The sequence below is a fragment of the Amblyraja radiata genome, chromosome 7, assembly GCF_010909765.2.
Source record: "Amblyraja radiata isolate CabotCenter1 chromosome 7, sAmbRad1.1.pri, whole genome shotgun sequence".
Lineage (NCBI taxonomy): Eukaryota > Metazoa > Chordata > Chondrichthyes > Rajiformes > Rajidae > Amblyraja > Amblyraja radiata.
Genome location: NC_045962.1, coordinates 58,175,907 through 58,193,773, shown reverse-complemented (window position 1 = coordinate 58,193,773; position 17,867 = coordinate 58,175,907). Strand labels below are relative to the sequence as shown.

At 44.0% G+C, this 17,867-nt stretch overlaps 1 protein-coding gene across 1 annotated transcript in view; it reads left to right on the top strand.

The window, feature by feature from the left end:
- Positions 1–17,867, top strand: part of dpp10 (dipeptidyl peptidase like 10) — a 683,609-nt gene that overhangs the window by 166,085 nt on the left and 499,657 nt on the right. The window lies entirely within an intron of this gene.

Below are 17,867 nucleotides of genomic sequence, written 5' to 3'. Positions count from 1 at the left end.
ATGGCAGATGAGTTGAACAAGTAGTTTGGTTCTGTCTTCACTGAGGAAGTCACAAACCATCTCCCAGATCTACCAGGGGACAGAGGACCTAGGGTGATGGAGGAACTGAAGGAAATTCACATTAGTCAGGAAATTGTGTAGGGTAGACTGATGGGATTGAAGGCTGTTAAATCCCCAGGGCCTAATGGTCTGCATCCCAGGGTACTCAAGGAGGTGGCTCTAGAAATTGTGGATGCATTGTTTATCATTTTCCAATGTTCTATAGATTCGGGATCAGTTCTTGTGAATTGGAGTGTAGCTTCTTCTTCTTATAGAGTCCACACACAAGATTAGATGTTGTTCAGCCAGAGCTGAACACACTTCTCGTGTCTGCATACAATGGTGTCTGGGGTCTTGCGCTTCTTGTGCTTCTTGTGCATGGTGGTGGAAAGATTGGTGAAAACAGGGCCGCGACGTGAACGCTCTTTCCATGACCCCGGAGGGTAGCTGATGTTATCCCACTTTTTAAGAAAGGAAGGAGAGAGAAAGCAGGGAATCATAGACCAGTTAGCCTTACATTGGTGGTGGGGAAGATGCTGGAGTCAATAGACAATAGACAATAGGTGCAGGAGTAGGCCATTCGGCCCTTCGGGCCAGCACCACCATTTAATGTGATAATGGCTGATCATACCCAATCAGTACCCCGTTCCTGCCTTCTCCCCATATCCCCTGACTCCGCTATTGTTAACCAGCCTCCACCGCCCTCTGAGGCAGAGAATTCCATAGACTCACAACTCACTGTGAGAAAAAGCGTTTCCTCATCTCCGTTCTAAATGGCTTACTCCTTATTCTTAAACTGTGGCCCCTGGTTCTGGACTTCCCCAAAATTGGGACCATGTTTCCTGCCTCTAGCGTGTCCAAGCCCTTAACAATCTTATATGTTTCAATGAGATACCCTCTCATCCTTCTAAACTCCAGAGTGTACAAGCCCAGCTGCTCCATTCTCTCAGTATATGATTATTAAAGATGTAATAGCGGCGCTTTTGCATAGCAGTAACAGGATCGGTCCGAGTCAGCCTGGATTTACACAGGAGAAATCATGCTTGATAAATCTTCTGGAATATTTTGAGGATATAACAAGTAAAATGGACAAGGGAGAGCCAGTGGATGTAGTGTACCTGAACTTTCAGAAAGCCTTTGATAAGATCCCACGGGAGATTAGTGGGCAAAAATAGAGCACATGGTATTGGGGGTAGAGTATTGACATGGATTGAAAATTGGTTGGCAAACAGGAATCAATGATAGGGATTAACGGATCCCTTTCAGAATGGCAGGCAGTGACTAGTGGGGTGCTGCAAGGCTCAGTGCTGGGACCACAGCTATTTTCAATATACAATGATTTAGATGGAGGGATTAAAAGTAACATTAGCAAATTTGCAGATGACACAAAGATGGGTGGTAGTGTTAACTGTGAAGAGGATGCTATGAGGATGCAGGGTGACTTGGACAGGTTGGGTGAGTGGGCTGATGCATGGCAGATGCAGTTTAATGTGCATAAATGTGAGGTTGTCCACTTTGGTGGCAAGAACAGGAAGGCAGATTATTATCTGAATGGTGTCAGGTTAGGAAAAGGGTAAGTACAACGAGACTTGGGTGTCCTTGTACATCAGTCACTGAAAGTAAGCATGCAGGTACAACAGGCATTGAAGAAAGCTAATGGCATGTTGGCCTTCATAACAAGAGGAGTTGAGTATAGGAGCAAAGAGGTCCTTCTGCAATTGTACAGGCCCCTGGTGAGACTACACCTGTGGTATTGTGTGCAGTTTTGTTCTCCTAATTTGAGGAAGGATATTCTTGGAAATGAGGGAGTGCAGCGACGGTTCACAAGGTTAATTCCGTGGATGGCGGGACTATCATATGATGAAAGAATGTAGTGACTGAGCTTATATTCACTGCAATTTAGGAGGCTGAGAGGTGATTTTATAGAAACATATAAAATTATTAAGGGATTGGATACTCTCGGTGTGGGAAACATGTTCCCGATGTTGGGGGAGTCCAGAATCAGGGGCCACAGTTTAATAAATGGGGTAGGCCATTTATAACTGAGATGAGGAAAACATTTTCACATTTTCAAAATCGTCTATCGATTGCCTCTTGTCCAAGTTGTTTCAGTGTAATGGCTGCAAACCTTAGCCTCTACAATAAACTCATCGAGTATTGCAGGGCCATTTAAGATCATCACCATGCATGCACAGAAAAATCAAATTCTGTGAATGTGATAACATTGTGCTGGAAGGATAACTTTTTTTTCTCGTTGTTGTAGCAAACATATCTCCACACCCATCAATACCATTTTGTGAGCTATTGCTAACTACTGCTGTCAAAGAACAGTGTATCTCTATATGTAATTACAAATTTGTTCCAAGTAATTTGGATTTTGTCCCACAATACTGATTTGAGTACTTAAATGTCTGCAAAGATTGGTGGAAGTAATTGTTTCCAAAATAATATTATCTCTTGAATTTCCTTCTCCGTGTTATTTTGGGCAGCAAGGGGTTATTAACAAGGTGACTCAAGTCAAATGCTACTCATGGCTTAATGGACTGTCAATTGCATTTTTATATCTACAGTAATGTTTAATAAAGTACAATCTACCTTTTATTTTTACTCCATTTATTCCACTTCAGTGGTTTATCCACTCTACCCTTCAAGGATGCAATATCTTTGCTTTAACCATCTAGTGCCTTACATCAGCAGCAAGGTGTATTGTCTCCATTCTGCTAAACTGCTTACTTTGAGCAACTGATAGAAATGGATAGGAAATATCAGGCAGGGCATATTTCACATTATCCATAAACAATGAGTGACACTCTCCAAATGTGAATGCTCTGATGACCTTCCATATTACTTCCAACAGATGCTCAGAAGTGCTGTGCAAACATGCATAGTAGTGGTGGGAAAACTGATAACAAGATAAGTACTTTGTAGTGAAACATTGGTAAAATCAGGCAGCAATGTTTAAACTGGGTCAAACTTCAAGATTCACTCTAGTGGTTCTTACTGATCAGGCTCAGGGAATTCCTAGTTGAGATTCATTTTGTATTTAATCGGGCAAATCTAAACGATAATGGGTCTAATTTAAATTTAGCAGTGGCATGAAGCAGACAGTATTGGATTGGCCATACATTATACATACTTCTCAATTTTCCTCTCCATTGGATACAATGTGAAGTAAATATCAGTGGATATGTATTAAGGGTGGCTGATCTGATGTTGGCCATTATTCACCATGGCCAAATTATCTCTGAAATTCGGTTGAATGCAGTTAGCAAGAGAGTGACAGAAACTAATATCGACCAATATAATATTGGCATATGTATTAATTATGTATAAATAGAAGGAATCTGAAGAGAAAATAGATGTTTTTATTATTGACCTAAGTTATTGATGGCAGTTATCCAGTTATATTTAAAATATTGTTGTTTTTTAAAATGTAATTCATTTTTCATTGTTACTTTAATGAGTATATATTGAAAAAAAAACATTCATTAAACCATAATGCTTTGATATCACAATATTAATCATTTCACTGATGGCTAACAATTTACAAAACAATGTTTTTGTGCAAGAGCTGATATCCTTCTGAATCAGGGACCGAGACCAGACTTGCATTGAAACATGGGCCTGTTGGGGAGGGGAAGGCATGGAGAGAGAGAAATCTCTGGTCTGTGTTTTTTAATATATAGCCAGGAATGTCCTATATTGCTTCTGGCTGCACAGAAATAGTAAATTGGAGCCTGTTTATGGAATTGTCAGCAACAGTCCCTTTAAAGACTAAGCACAGGACTACTGATTATATAATTAAAACGCCATCATCTGAATAATCCTGAAGTTCTGATTTCCTGAGGTACACCCTTTCTTGGAATCAGTTGGGCATTAGTGCCTATTTTGAGGTTATGACTGACTCATTTATTGTAAATTTGAGAAGTTAATGTCCTCCAAATTACAGAGTAATTGAGAATTGTACATCAGCAATTTTTTTAATAAATTCTTAACCAAATCACCAAGCTTTAAGGGTAGAGAAGCAATGTGTAAAGATGTGCAAGGCAAGCTTTTTTTTACAGAAAAGCTGGTGAGTGTCTGGAATGTGCTGAAAGGAGTGGAGGCAGACATAATGGAAGCATGTAAGCAAGTTTTGGATAGGCAGGGAATGGAAGGATATGAAGTATGTACAGGCAGATAGGAGTTTGTCTAGGTATCATGTTCAGCACACACATTGTGGTATATCGCATCACGCGGTCAGATACCTCCATCTGACTTTCAGTGCTCTGCAATGACAAGATGCACTGATGGATGTGCTTATTTAAAAAAATGTTTTCCTCCAATGGATGATCTGCAGGCCGGCACAACTAACACTCTGCTCTGTTGCGATACTCAGCAATGAGTCCAGTGTTGGAGCTCTAAGATCCTGTGCTGGGCTGGATACACTTCGCATCCATCCCTTCAACTTTATACCAACTGAGAATGGGATCACTGACCTAGACAGAAAATTTAAATGCAGGTATGTGCCATTTGTGTTTAGTTTGCTTGGTCTTGATATTTATTTGACTCAATAGAAAGCTGCAAAGTGAATACATTTATTTTTTCTAAATTAAAGATACAGTAAAACTAAACAACCACTAATTTTCCTCAATCTCAGCCCATTTGCCTTTGAGCAACATTATAATCTCTGGCTGTAACTCACTGGTACAGTTTGATATTTTACTGTTGTTCACATCAAAAGATATCTTGAGGGCTTCTTTCAGAAAAAGAGAAACATATTTATTTTGTGGGGGGCTTGCATATCGATATCAACCAGTCATATACACACCATTAATTATTCCACTAATGGAACATTATTAACATATGTATGTACTGGCAAAACATTTCCAAGTTTATTAAGCCTAATATTATTAACACATACATCATCCTTCAGTTGTAAATCACCTCAGTTGTTGGGTAATTTCCATGTCCAGTGTTATTCTCCCAAATGTGATCACTTCTCATTAATCTCCTTGCGAGTTTTAAAGTTTATTGTATTTATACATTCATTGAAAATATAATTTCCTGATGTGTTGATGCTGCCATTTGCAGAAAGTATCACTGCTTTATGCATTACATTTGGCATTGAAATACTACTCAGTTTATTCAGATGTAAAATGTTGAGTTTCATTTCTGGAAGTCGGAACTTGTTCTTAAAGTCATTATTAAACTTTTGCATTTGACTTTGTTAAATAGGACTTTGTTTTTTCTTGATCAGTTGGGCCAGTGACCCGATGATGAGCTGGTTTAATGAAAATGAGAGTTTAATGCAGATAAGTGCCAAGTGTTGCATTTATGAAGTCACACCAGGGCAGGACCTTCACAGTGACTGGCAGAGCCCTGGAGAATGTTGTGGAGCAGAGTGATCAAAGAATGCAGGTACTTCATTCCTTGAACAGAGTGTCAAGAGGTTAGATAGGGTGGGCAAGAAGGTTTTTGGTACATTGCCCTTCATCGGTCTGTATTGAGCATAGAAGGTAGCATGTTATGTTAGAGTTGTATAAGATGTTGGTGAGACCACATTTGGATTATTGTGTTCAATTTTGGTCACCCTGCTATAGGACATTGCTAAGCTGGAAAGAATGCAGAGAAGATTTACATTGATGTTGCCAGGCTAGGACTTTATTCCTTGGAGCACAGGGGACTGAGGAGTAATCTTCTGGAAGTGTGTAAGAACATAAGGGGAATAGATAAGGTGAATACCAGACTTCTATCCAAGGTAGGGGAATCAAGAACCAGAGGCCATAGGTTTAAAGTGAGAGTGGAAAGATTGTATAAGATTTATTTTCAGTGAATATAGTGCAATCTTGTTGAATCACCAATTGAGGAATAACTGCTTAACTGGCAATATACACCTATTCAAAAAAATTATGTGTAGTTAATTTGGATAAGCACTTTAAAATTGAATTGTAATTGCACAATATTGTGAACAATGTGGTTCAATGTTTTTTTATATATGAATCTAATTCTAAGGAAGAAATTATACTTTCTATCAATTAAAAACATGGGATTATAGATGCTGGAATTTTGTGCAACAAAAACAAATTGCTCAAGGAATGCGGTGTGCCAGGCAGCAACTAAGGAAGGAATGGACAAATGACATTTCAGGGTTGGGACCTTTCTTCAGACATCCTCAAGTACTTTTACTTTCTGAGAATTGCATGGATTCTATCCTGTGTAACTGTAAAATGGGAAGAAAACTCGTGGCATCAAAAGAGTCTAAAGAAGGGTCCCAATCCAAAATGCCACATATTTATGTTCTCCATAGATGCTGCCTGATCAGCTGATTTATTCCAGGACAACCTTTTGTGGTGCCATCAGATTTCTTGAAGAATACAGATCGTGCCCGAGTACAATATCCCTAATTTTGGTCTATGCACAGTTGGTATGGTCTAATCTGGCTGAAGATGGCTTTCACTACTACTACTAATAATAATAATAATAATAATAATAATAAACTTTATTACAGACTCAAGGTCCAGACAAGGGACAACATTACATTAAAAATGCATTGCATATCAAATATCATAAATATATATAAAATCATGGTATATCACATAAAAACATCATAATTTATATTAAAAAACCCCCCACAATACTTAAGTTAAAAATCCAGATTAAAAGATGATCAATGTCCTACAACGAGACAACGATGCCAGTGTCTCCACAGCTGGGATTCGTAGCGTGTAGTGCTAACCCTTATGTTTGTCAAGGCCACAATAAGCACATTTTTAGAGTCATTTATCCTGCAAATGAATTTATACATGTGGTGTCTTAGGATAGCTTCTGAAGTACTGACTACTGCAGCCACAAACATATTACTGGCACTACACCATCTAGGTTGCCTTAGCAGTGTTCTCATGGCATCGTTATATGCCACCTTTAGTTTCTGCATACTTGTCTTTAAATAGTTCGATCACAGGTGCGCAGTGTAGAGGGGTGTGCAGTATGCTCTAAATAGCGACATCTTCACCACATCTGCACACGCACCAAATTTACGCAAGAGGATATTCGCCTGTACATACAGCATGCGTCGTTGCCTATAAATATCCTCATCATCTGTCATTTGTTCTGTAATAATATGCCCTAGATATTTTATCTTATTACAGACACTAAGATTGTTGTCAGACAATTTAAAATCAGGATATTTTAGGCATTTATCCTCTTTGGTTCTACAGACCATAACAGCACTCTTACTAGCATTATATTTAATGTCATGTTCCACACCATACACGGAACATATAGTAAGGAGCTGCTGGAGACCAGCACTAGATGGACTAAAGACCACAAGATCATCTGCATACATAATATGGTTCACTAAAATATTACCAATCACGCACCCAGTGTTACAGGCTTTCAATTGTTTAGACAGATCATCAATATATAGATTAAAAAGGACTGGGGACAAAATTCCCCCTTGTCTAACACCATTGCTAACCCCAAATGGGGCTGAGACCCTATTGCCCCATTTTATTTGCATAGTCTGGTGGGCATACCAGTAGGCCAGAAGTCTAACAATGTATTCAGGCACCCCTCTTTGACTCATTTTACCAAACAGCTTTCTGTGATTAACACGGTCAAAGGCTTTGGAAGCATCAATAAAGCACATAAGGATTGAAGAGTTTTTACCTCTATATTTGTTTACAATCTCCTTTAGGGCATATATGCATAAGTCAGTGCCATGTTTAGCTTTAAAGCCAAACTGGTTATCTGTGGAGTTAACAAACTCATTTATTCTATCCAGCAGAACTCTTTCTAAGACTTTTGACAATATGCTGGCTAAAGCTAAGGGCCTGTAATTATTTAGGCTGCCTACTTTACCAGCTTTGTCCTTAATGACCGGCACTAACAGGACAGACAACATTGAGTCTGGTAACAAGCCATGAATCATAAAGCCAGTAAAACAAATAGCTAGGAGAGGAGCTATCCTCATACTCGCATACTTAAGATGTTCAGCAGAGATATGATCCAAGCCACTTGCTTTGTTGTTGGACAGCTTGTTCATGGCATGATACACCTCATGTGACATAATCACCATCGAGTCATTACTCTCAATATTGTCCACCCTATACAAGTCACCTTGGACACAGTTGAATAAAGTGCTATAATGTTGTCGCCATAACTCCGCAATATTAGCTGTTCCGGAGATTCCATCTACAGTACATGGTAGAGATGTTTTGCAACTGCTAAGAGCTCTCACTTCCTTCCAAAAATCTGTAGCATTGTTACTTAGCAGCTTCTTAGCCATGGAATCAGCCCTCATAGCTTGCTCATTTTTACAGATGAAGCGAACAGCATACTTATACCTTGCATTAGTGAGCTTCTTGTGCTCAAACACAGGCCCCTGTCTGGGTCTACCTGCCATAGCCCATGATTTGGTGGCTTCACGGGCTTCAGTATGATACTCAGCTACATACTTATTCCAGCCAGGTCTGATGTTATGTGTCTTATTTTTATGCTTGCAGTAGGGCTTACTGCCTACATATAAGGCGCTTACTATATCATTATATATGGAGCAGATATCTCTCCTATGCTTCATATCTTTACAATTAACATTACTACATATTATTGCATCTTTAGTAGATGAATATTGCTTAAGGATTTATCTGTATGGGCATAATAGGTTAGGATGTCTTCCTTTGTAAGCGTTGACCAGTCCAGTTTTTCTGTATTAAAGCTATTTCTATCTCTGGATACCACAGGTATGTGTTCAACATTTATTGTCATAGCAACAGGTATATGATCAGTCATTGCTGCCCCGTACAGAATGCTCATACACCCCAATGAGGCATGTGCATCAGCTGTACTAATACAGTGGTCCAGCCATGATGTGGTGTGCCAGGCCTCACTAATATAAGTATAGCTATCTGTAGGTAAAAGCACTTTGCTTGACAATATTAAATTATTATCTTGACAGAACTGAGCCATATGATTGGCAAATAATGAGTTCCTATCTGAGATATCTGCATTCATATCCTCAATGACATATACATTACAATAATTATTGTTTTGAATGAAAGAATAGATGAAAGCAAGTCTATTTAAATATTCATCCTCATTCTGATGGCATTCATAGGGTGTATATACATTCAGGATAACAAATTCCTTGTCGTTGTGAGTAAAGTGTATGGCAATGCACCAGTCAACATCAAGCCGAATCACATTTACTGATGAGTCAAGCTTCTTGTTCCATAGAATAGCCACACCACCTGGTATCCTACCTCTGACTATTCCCATGCCAAGGTCAGTTGTAGACTCCCCAGCCCCATGAAAGTTGTCATTGAGAGAATTGAGTTTGTCCAAGTCTTGCTTCGCTAAGAATGTCTCTTGCATACATAGTATGTCACAGTTCTCCAGGAGGTTGTCAACAACTAAGCGGCGAGCTTTATCCCCTGCGCTCTGGCCCAAACGCAGGCCACAACAATTGTACGATAGTACTCGAATGTTCATTTAGCGAGACTAGTGAGTGCCCCTAGCACCAGCAGGTATACTCATTCCCCCCGCGGCAGGCGCGGTGCTTGATCCGATGACTCCAACCCTGCGCGGCTCATAATAGCGCCGGACAAATGCCCCTTCTGGCCAGAGCTCCGGTTTGTACATTTCGCCAACCTCATTGCATTCCACAGATACTTTAAATGAACTGTATCTACTGTGTACAGTGTCAATCTTTTGACAGGTAACCTCACGGCCAAGTTTTTCATTAAGATAGACAGATAAAGTTCTGATGTCTAGATCCGGTGAGAACTTGGAGGCAAAAACACTCACCAGCTTAGTCTTAATCATTTTGATGTTGCCCACAGCTCTGGTACCAATAATAGGCACAGCGTTACTGGATTTCTTCCACTGACCGGTGGACAATTTTGGCTTACCAACAGTGTTGTCTGGAGCATGACGTCGACCCTTTTTCACAAAATGACTCCACTTTGGAGAGTCTTGCAACGTTAGACCACTGGGACTATTCTCCATGTTTAATGCAAGGCCCTCCGCCGCAGCCCTCACTCCGACAACTAAGCCAGAGGCTCCTGCCAGTGCAGCTCCCAGTGCTGTATCTGCCATGCCTATGGCTCCATCCAATGCCGCCAATGCATCCGGACCACCGCCCCGAGTCAGGTCAGTGGTGCGCTCCAATGCACACACTGGAGTAGTGATCAAGGTGCGCTTCAATGCACCCACTCGGCAATCAATTTCCACTGTGATGGCACGAAAATCTTTGCTTACATCAGCCTGTAGCTGCATGACGTACTTCATTGAACAGACCTCAGCGTACAGCTGCTCCATTCTCCCAAGTAGGCTCGAGCCATCCATGTTAGAAAATGTCACCAGCGGCAGTTCGTCCAAGTAGGGAGAGACAAATCTAGGAGTATTCTCCCCACACTCATTCATTACTTTAAGGCAACTCTTTATGTTGTTAACGTCTTTCTGTGCCCCTTTATGGGAAACATTCCGCTGTGTAGGGGGGCAGAGTTTAATCAGAACTTTTTTCGAGGACTCTATACACTCAGAATCAAAGGTGTTTGCAGCCAGAAGGACGATCTCATCCTGGCTTAATGTCTTAATCTTTACAGCAAGAAAATTAAGTAACTCGTCCTCAACAATAACCTTACCGTCAACAGTCTTGTAGATCTCAGGCTTCACTCTAGACCTGCCAAGACGAGGTGCAATGCCCGCCATCTTCGCCTGCCTGCTGCCCGTGGCCGATGCACCGGCTCCCCCGTTGCCTCTTGCCCGGCACCAAGCTCTACCGCCCGCTGCCTGCTGCCCGGCTCCAAGCTCCGGGTCTTCACTGCTCCACGCTCCGGGTCTCCGCTGTTCCCAGCTCCGGGCTCCGCTGCCCGACTCCAAGCACCACTGCCCCCCGGCCCAGGTCGGGCCCGTCTCGGACCCCGGCTTCGGCTGCTCACCGCCCGCTGAACTTGGTGCCCCTTCCACCGGGCCTGGACTGCGACTATCTCCCGGCACTGCGCTGCCGTTGTTAAGGACCAGGGTTTTCTTCCTGCAGCAACTTCGAGGTGACATTCGCCCGCTCCTCGCAGGGGTAAGTAAGTTTTTTTTCGGGCACTAAGGACGCAAGTTTGAATTTACCGCCAGGTGCGAGAACGTGACCGTGATCAACCGTCGGCCATCTTGGATCACTACTCTTGTGATACCTGTTCCTTTACATAAAGGAGACCAGCTCGAGCAGTTACTGCAATCCATGCGCCAGATACACTCTCTCAGGTCAATACTCCAAGTAATGCCTCGCCCTCAGATCATGAATGCCACTCTTTTCAGCCGATCCTAATACTGTTCTCCTGCCTCTGCCTTGACAAAGATCCTGACCCATGGTACTTCCTTTACATACAAACATAGAACATAGGTGCAGGAGGAGGCCATTTGGCCCTTCGAGCCAGTTCTGCCATTCATTGTGATCAAGGCTGATCATCCACCATCAGTAACCCGTGCCTGCCTTCTCCCCATATCCCTTGATTCCGCTAGCCCCTAGAGCTCCATGCAACTCTCTTTTAAATTCATCCAGTGAATTGGCCTCTAAAGCCTTCTGTGGCAAAGAATTCCACAAATTCACAACACTCTGGGGGAAAAAGATTGTTCTCGTCTCAGTTTTAAATGGCCTCTCCTTTATTCTTGGACTATGGCCTTTGGTTCTGGACTCCCCCAGCATTGGGAACATTTTTCCTGCATCTAGCTTGTCCAGTCCTTTTATAATAATAATTTTATAATTTTATATGTTTTTATAAGATATCCTCTCATCCTTCTAAATTCCAGTGAATACAAGCCCAGTCTTTCCAATCTTTCCTCATATGACTGTCCCGCAATCTCAGGGATCAATCTCGTGAACCTACGCTGCACTGCCTCAATAGCAAGGATGTCCTTCCTCAAATTAGGAGACATAACTGCACACAATACTCCTGATATGGCCTCACCAGGGCCCTGTACAACTGCAGAAGGACCTATTTACTCCTATACTCATATTTTCTCATTATGAAGGCCAACATGCCATTAGCTTTCTTCATTGCCTGTTGTACCTGCATGTTTACTTTCAGTGACTGGTGTACATGGACACCCAGGCCTCTTTGCACTTTCCTTTTTCCTAATCTGACACTATTGAGATAATAATCTGCCTCCATGTTCTTGACCCCAAAGTGGATAACCTCACATTTATCGACATTGTACTGTATCTGCCATGCATCTGCTCACTCACTCAACCTGTCCAAGTCACCCTGCAACCTCCTAGCATCCTCATCGCAGTTCACACTGCCACCCAGCTTTGTATCATCTGCAAATTTGCTAGTGTTACTTTAATTCCATCATCTAAATCAGTAATATATATTGTAAATAGTTGCGGCCCCAGCACCGAGCCTTGTGGCACTCCACTCGCCACTGCCTGCCATTCTGACAGGGACCCATTTATTCCTACTCTTTGTTTCCTGTCTGCCAACCAATTCTCGTACTTCATCTTTTCACCGCTTATTGCCCATTTTAATACCTTCTGTTGTCTTTTGAAAGTTTACCAATCCTGTGGCTTTCCGCTACTCTTTGCTATGTTATACACCTTTTCTTTTAGTTTTATTCCATCCCTAACTTCCCTCGTCAGCCACTGTTGCCTCTTATTGCCCTTAGAATCTTTCTTCCTCTTTGGAATGCAATGATCCTGATCTTTTGCATTATGCCCAGAAATTCCTGCCATTTCCGTTTCACCATCATTCCTGCCAGGATCCTTTTTCAGTCGACCTTGGCCAGCTCCTCTCTCCTGCCTTCATAGCCCCCTTTGTTCAATTGCAACACTGACACATCTGATTTAACCTTCTCCCTCTCAAATTGCAGGTTAAAACTTATCATATTATGGTCACTACCTCCTAGCGGTTCCCATGCCTTGAGTTCCCTTTATCAAATCTGGATAATTAGACAACACTAAATCCAGTACAAGCTGCCCTAAGAATCCATCTTGGAGGCACTCCACAAACTCCCTTTCTTGGGGTCCAGAACCAACCTGATTTTCCCAGTCTACCTGCATGTTGAAATCTCCCATAACCACAGTGGCATTACTTTTGTTACATGCCAATCTTAACTCCTGCTGCAAATTGTACCCCATATCAAGGCCACTGTTTGGGGGCCTATAGACAACTCCCATTAGTGTCTTCTTACTTTTACAATTCCTCAATTCTATCCACAGCGACTCTACATCATCAGTCCCTATGTCACCCCTCGCAAGGGACTGAATTTCATCCGTCACCAACAAAGTTCCCTCACCTCCTCTGCCCACCTGCCTGTCCTTTCTGTAGGACATATGACCCTGAATATACAGTTCCCAGTCCCGATCCTCCTGCAGCCATGTCTCTGTAATCATATAACCATATAACAATCCCCACAATATCATATCTACCATTCTCTAACTGAGCCTCAAGCTCATCCACTTTACTTCTTATACTTCGCGCATTCATATATAATACTTTTAATCCATTACTCACCTTGTAGCGGCACCAAATGTGGTGAATAAGGCCAGACATCAGGCAGGTTCAAACAGTAGTTTTATTCAGGTGTTACGTGTTAAGTTGGTCCGCTAACGTAATTATCATTGCTGCTGTAGCTGAGCGAGGTTATTCTCTCGGGATCAGCTACCTGTTGACTGCTTAGGCCTCGAGGTGAGATAAGCTTATGTAGCAGGACACTCCTCCTAGCCCATGATGTCACATGCCAGCCCTCGTAGCTACTGACGAGGGTTCGACCATAAGTGGTCTGTGTACCCCCCCCCCCCCCTCAGAACCGGAGGAAGGAATAGAATGGTCGAGGGCAGCTGCTGCATGTGGATTGGGGACACCCCGGGCATGGGTCAGGATGGAGGGGCCCGCGGGCGCAGTCGACGCTCCGTGTGGGCGATCCCGAGGTACCGAGGGGTGCGAGGAGACCGATGCAAAAGCCACCGGACGGAAGAGACACAGCCGCATCTCCTCGACCAGCTAAGGGATCGTGTCCTGAGAAATATGCCCCCCAGCAACGGCTGGGAGATGTCGGCAACAATGAAGAGAAAAAAAACTAAATAAAATAAATAAACTGATTGCTGAACCTGGCGTGGTGATACTGTGTAAACAAAGTGAAAAGAAACAACACAAACTACAGTGAGCAATCACGTGCAAAGTGGTAAGTTCAAATTGTCCAGTGTCCATGGTGCAGGATGGGAAGTTGTGCTGGAAAACCAGAGGTTGCAGTGACAGCCTACGACCTGAATGAGGTGCTGTTGCTGGTGGTCAGGCTGCAGTGACGGCATCCGGCCTGAAGATGGCCCTGTGGACGGCGATCAGGGAAGGTCGAGCTTCTCTTCCGGCCGGCTGCGGCAGCCATTTTTATAGTCGGGCGGCCGCTTGTTTCAGGAGGCCACAGCGGCCATTTTGCCGGCCGGCTAAAGCGGCCTTGTCCAGCGATTCAAGACCGGTGAGGAGCAGAAGGGCGTCTTCGGCAGTCGCCCCAGGTAAGCCCGCCCTATCGGGTGTCTAGGCCCTGGGCAGCGGCTGGTGGGACGTGGAGCCGTGGCTGCGGCGAGGCCTGTTGCGGTGCCGGGGCTGAAGCCGTGTCCGCGGTGAGACCCAGTGCGGTGCAAGGCCTGGAGCCCTGGCTGCGGTGAGGCCGGATCCGGTGCAGGGCCTGGAGCGGTGAGGCCCGGTGCAGTGCAGGGCCTGGAGCGGTGAGGCCCGGTGCAGTGCAGGGCCTACTCTCTCCCCGCTCCCAGGGCCATCGGGCGTGCGTCGGTGATGCTGGGGGCAGGAGGCTGCTACGCTCGCAGCTCCTGCAGCAGCTGGTGGGGCCGCGGCGGCCGGTGAAAGAGCGACGGCTGGTGAGGAAGAGACGGCGGCCTCGCAGCTCCGGTGAGCAGCAGCTGGTGGGGAAGCGGTCGCGGCCTCTCAGCTCCGGTGGTCGGCTCCGGGCAGGTCATGCAGGAGAGCTTGGCGGCCATCACACAAGGCCTGGACCGCGCCCCTTAGCCCGGGCGGCCTGCGGCATACCTTAGGGTAGGGCCGGGTTGGCGGCAGTGTCATTCTGCTGGGCTGGGCAGTCGGCTGCAGACATCAAGTCTCCAGAGGCTGCGTGCATCAGGAGAAATCCAAATTTCAATTTGGATGGTCTGGGTCACCAATGTAGCGGCACCAAACGTGGTGAATAAGGCCAGACATCAGGCAGGTTCAAACTGGAGTTTTATTCAGGTGTTACATGTTAAGTTGGTCTGCTAACGTAATTATCATTGCTGCTGTAGCTGAGCGAGGTTGTTCTCTCGGGCTCAGCTACCTGTTGACTGCTTAAGTCTTGAGGTCAGATAAGCTTATGTAGCAGGACACTCCCCCTAGCCCATGACGTCACGTGCCAGCCCTCGTAGCTACTGACGAGGGTTCAACCATAAGCGGTCTGTGTATCAGCTGACGCCATAACCTCACCTTTCACATTGATTCCTATTTCACTTGGCCATACTCTCCTATCCCTTCGTGAGCTTTCTGTCCCGTTAATTCTGGTGTATTTCTTAACTTTTCCTATACTCTCTTTCCTTTTAAGTCCATCCTTATATTTCCAATTTGTCTCCCCCCCCCCTAGTGGGAGAGTCTAGGACTAGAGGTCATAGCCTCAGAATTAAAGGACGTTCCTTTAAGAAGGTGATGAGGAATTTCTTTAGTCAGAGGGTAGCGAATCTGTTAAATTCTTTGCCTGTGGAGGCCAAATCAATGGATGTTTTTAAGGCAGAGATTGATAAAATCATGATTAGTACGGGTGTCAGGGGTTATGGGGAGAAGGCAGGAAAATGGGGTTAGGAGGAAGAGATAGATCAGCCATGATTGAATGGTGTAGACTTGATGGGCCGAATGGCCTAATTATACTCCTATCACTTATGACCTGATAGCTCTAAAGATGGAATTATTTAAAGACACCTCATAATTCATGCACAATGCATAGTTGATTTGATCAGTAAAACATGTAAATTGATATTATTTTTGCCAAAGAAGGTGAAGAGCATATTCCATGTGTCAATTGGTCACAAGTGCCCAGCTTTGTGTCTTACTATTACAATTAACAATGAGACTTATTTCCTCTCCTTAAACTGATTATCTCTTTTTTTTTAAATCAGGATTGGGAGCAAAATATTGTTTGAAAACATTTACAGCCAAGTGGTGTAAATGTAATGCCGGGAGATTCTAGCATCTAGCACCACTTGCTACAACTTTACCTCTTATGCATTCATAACACATGTTTATGAAATGCAATCAAAATAACTGCTGATTGAGCCAATGTACGAAAACAGAAGGGAAATGTCTTTTGTGGTTTGTAGTTAAGCACGTGAGTGCTATTTACTTGCAAACCAGGACTTCTGATCATGCCCTGTTATATCATTGAGAAGGACATTTATTCACAGCTCAAGTTTGGTTCAATATTTTTACCAGTACCTAAATTAGATTAATTCCCACAGATCAAACAAATGAAGAAAGCAAGCAAATATATTGGAACACCTTTGTTCGTGTTGCAAGTGTTCAGGCGCATTGTCACAGTAGATTTTGCAAAATGGACTGATCATTTGACAGTTACATGATTAATTAATTGTTAGTTGAAAGATTAATGAGACATTTCATCTTATTTCTGTCTTAATGATTTCAACTGTTGATTGTTTATACCTCAGACTGGTCAATCTCTTTATTAATTAATTTGGTCTTTTCAACCACCTGCATGATTTTCACCTTATTGTGTGCCTCATTAAATGAATTAGATTTACTGGCATGCTCAATATATCATCCAGTGTAAAAATAACCATTTATTCAAATCGTGTGCGGACGTGGTGCCGACGGACGAGAAGCCAAAGCAAAGAAGTGGAAGCCAAATAACCGAAAGGAAACAAAACCGGAACGCCAAATAACACAATGGAAACTAAGCCGAAACGCCAACTAACCGAAAGGGTGGGACGCCTAAATGCAAACTAAACCGAAAGGGCGGGACGCCTAAAACCCAACTAACCGAAAGGCGGCGTTGCCTACAAGTCAACGGACCGAATGCCGATTAACAGAAAAGTCCAATAACGGACATGACGTTGCCAGAGGGCGGGACTTATCAGCGATTGGTCCAAACCCCCATGTCCATCACATCACTGTGGAGGGATGAACATTGTCCCAAACCTCCGCTCCACCCAACCCACAGCCCGCGGAGGGAGGCCGTGGGAGATGGGGGGGCTGTCCCAATTGATGCGCATCTTCGGCTGCTTACAACTTGGTGCTTGGGTTCAGATTGACCAGTCACCTATGGCTTGTGTGGGAAAATGACCCCCACGCTCCCGTCTCCCCTTCTCTCTCCCCTCTTCTCTCTCTCCCCCCTCTCTCGTCTCTCTCTGGTATGCCCTTCTCCCTCTCTCCCCTCTCTCTCTCTCCCCCTCCCCTCTCTCTCCTCCTTCTCTCTCTCCCCTTCTCTCTCTCCACTCTCTCCCCCTCTTCTCTCTCCTCTCTCTCCCCTTCTCTCTTTCTCTCCCCTCTTCTTTCTCTCACCCATCTCTCTTCCCCCTCTCTCTCCCTTCTCTCACTCCCCCTTCTCTCCTCTCTCTCCCTTTCTCTCTTTCTCTCCCCTTTTCTCTCTCTCCCGACCTCTCTCTCTCTCCCTTCTCTCTCTCTCGCCCCTTCTCTCTCTCCCCCAGTTATGCAGAGCGGCTATGGAAGTTGAGAAAACTGGCACTGACAGCAAAGATCGACACAAAATGCTGGAGTGACTCAGTGGGACAGGCAGCATCTCTGGAGAGAAGGAATGGGTGGCGTTTCGGGTCGAGACTCTTCAGACCCAGTCTTCAGGTCTGA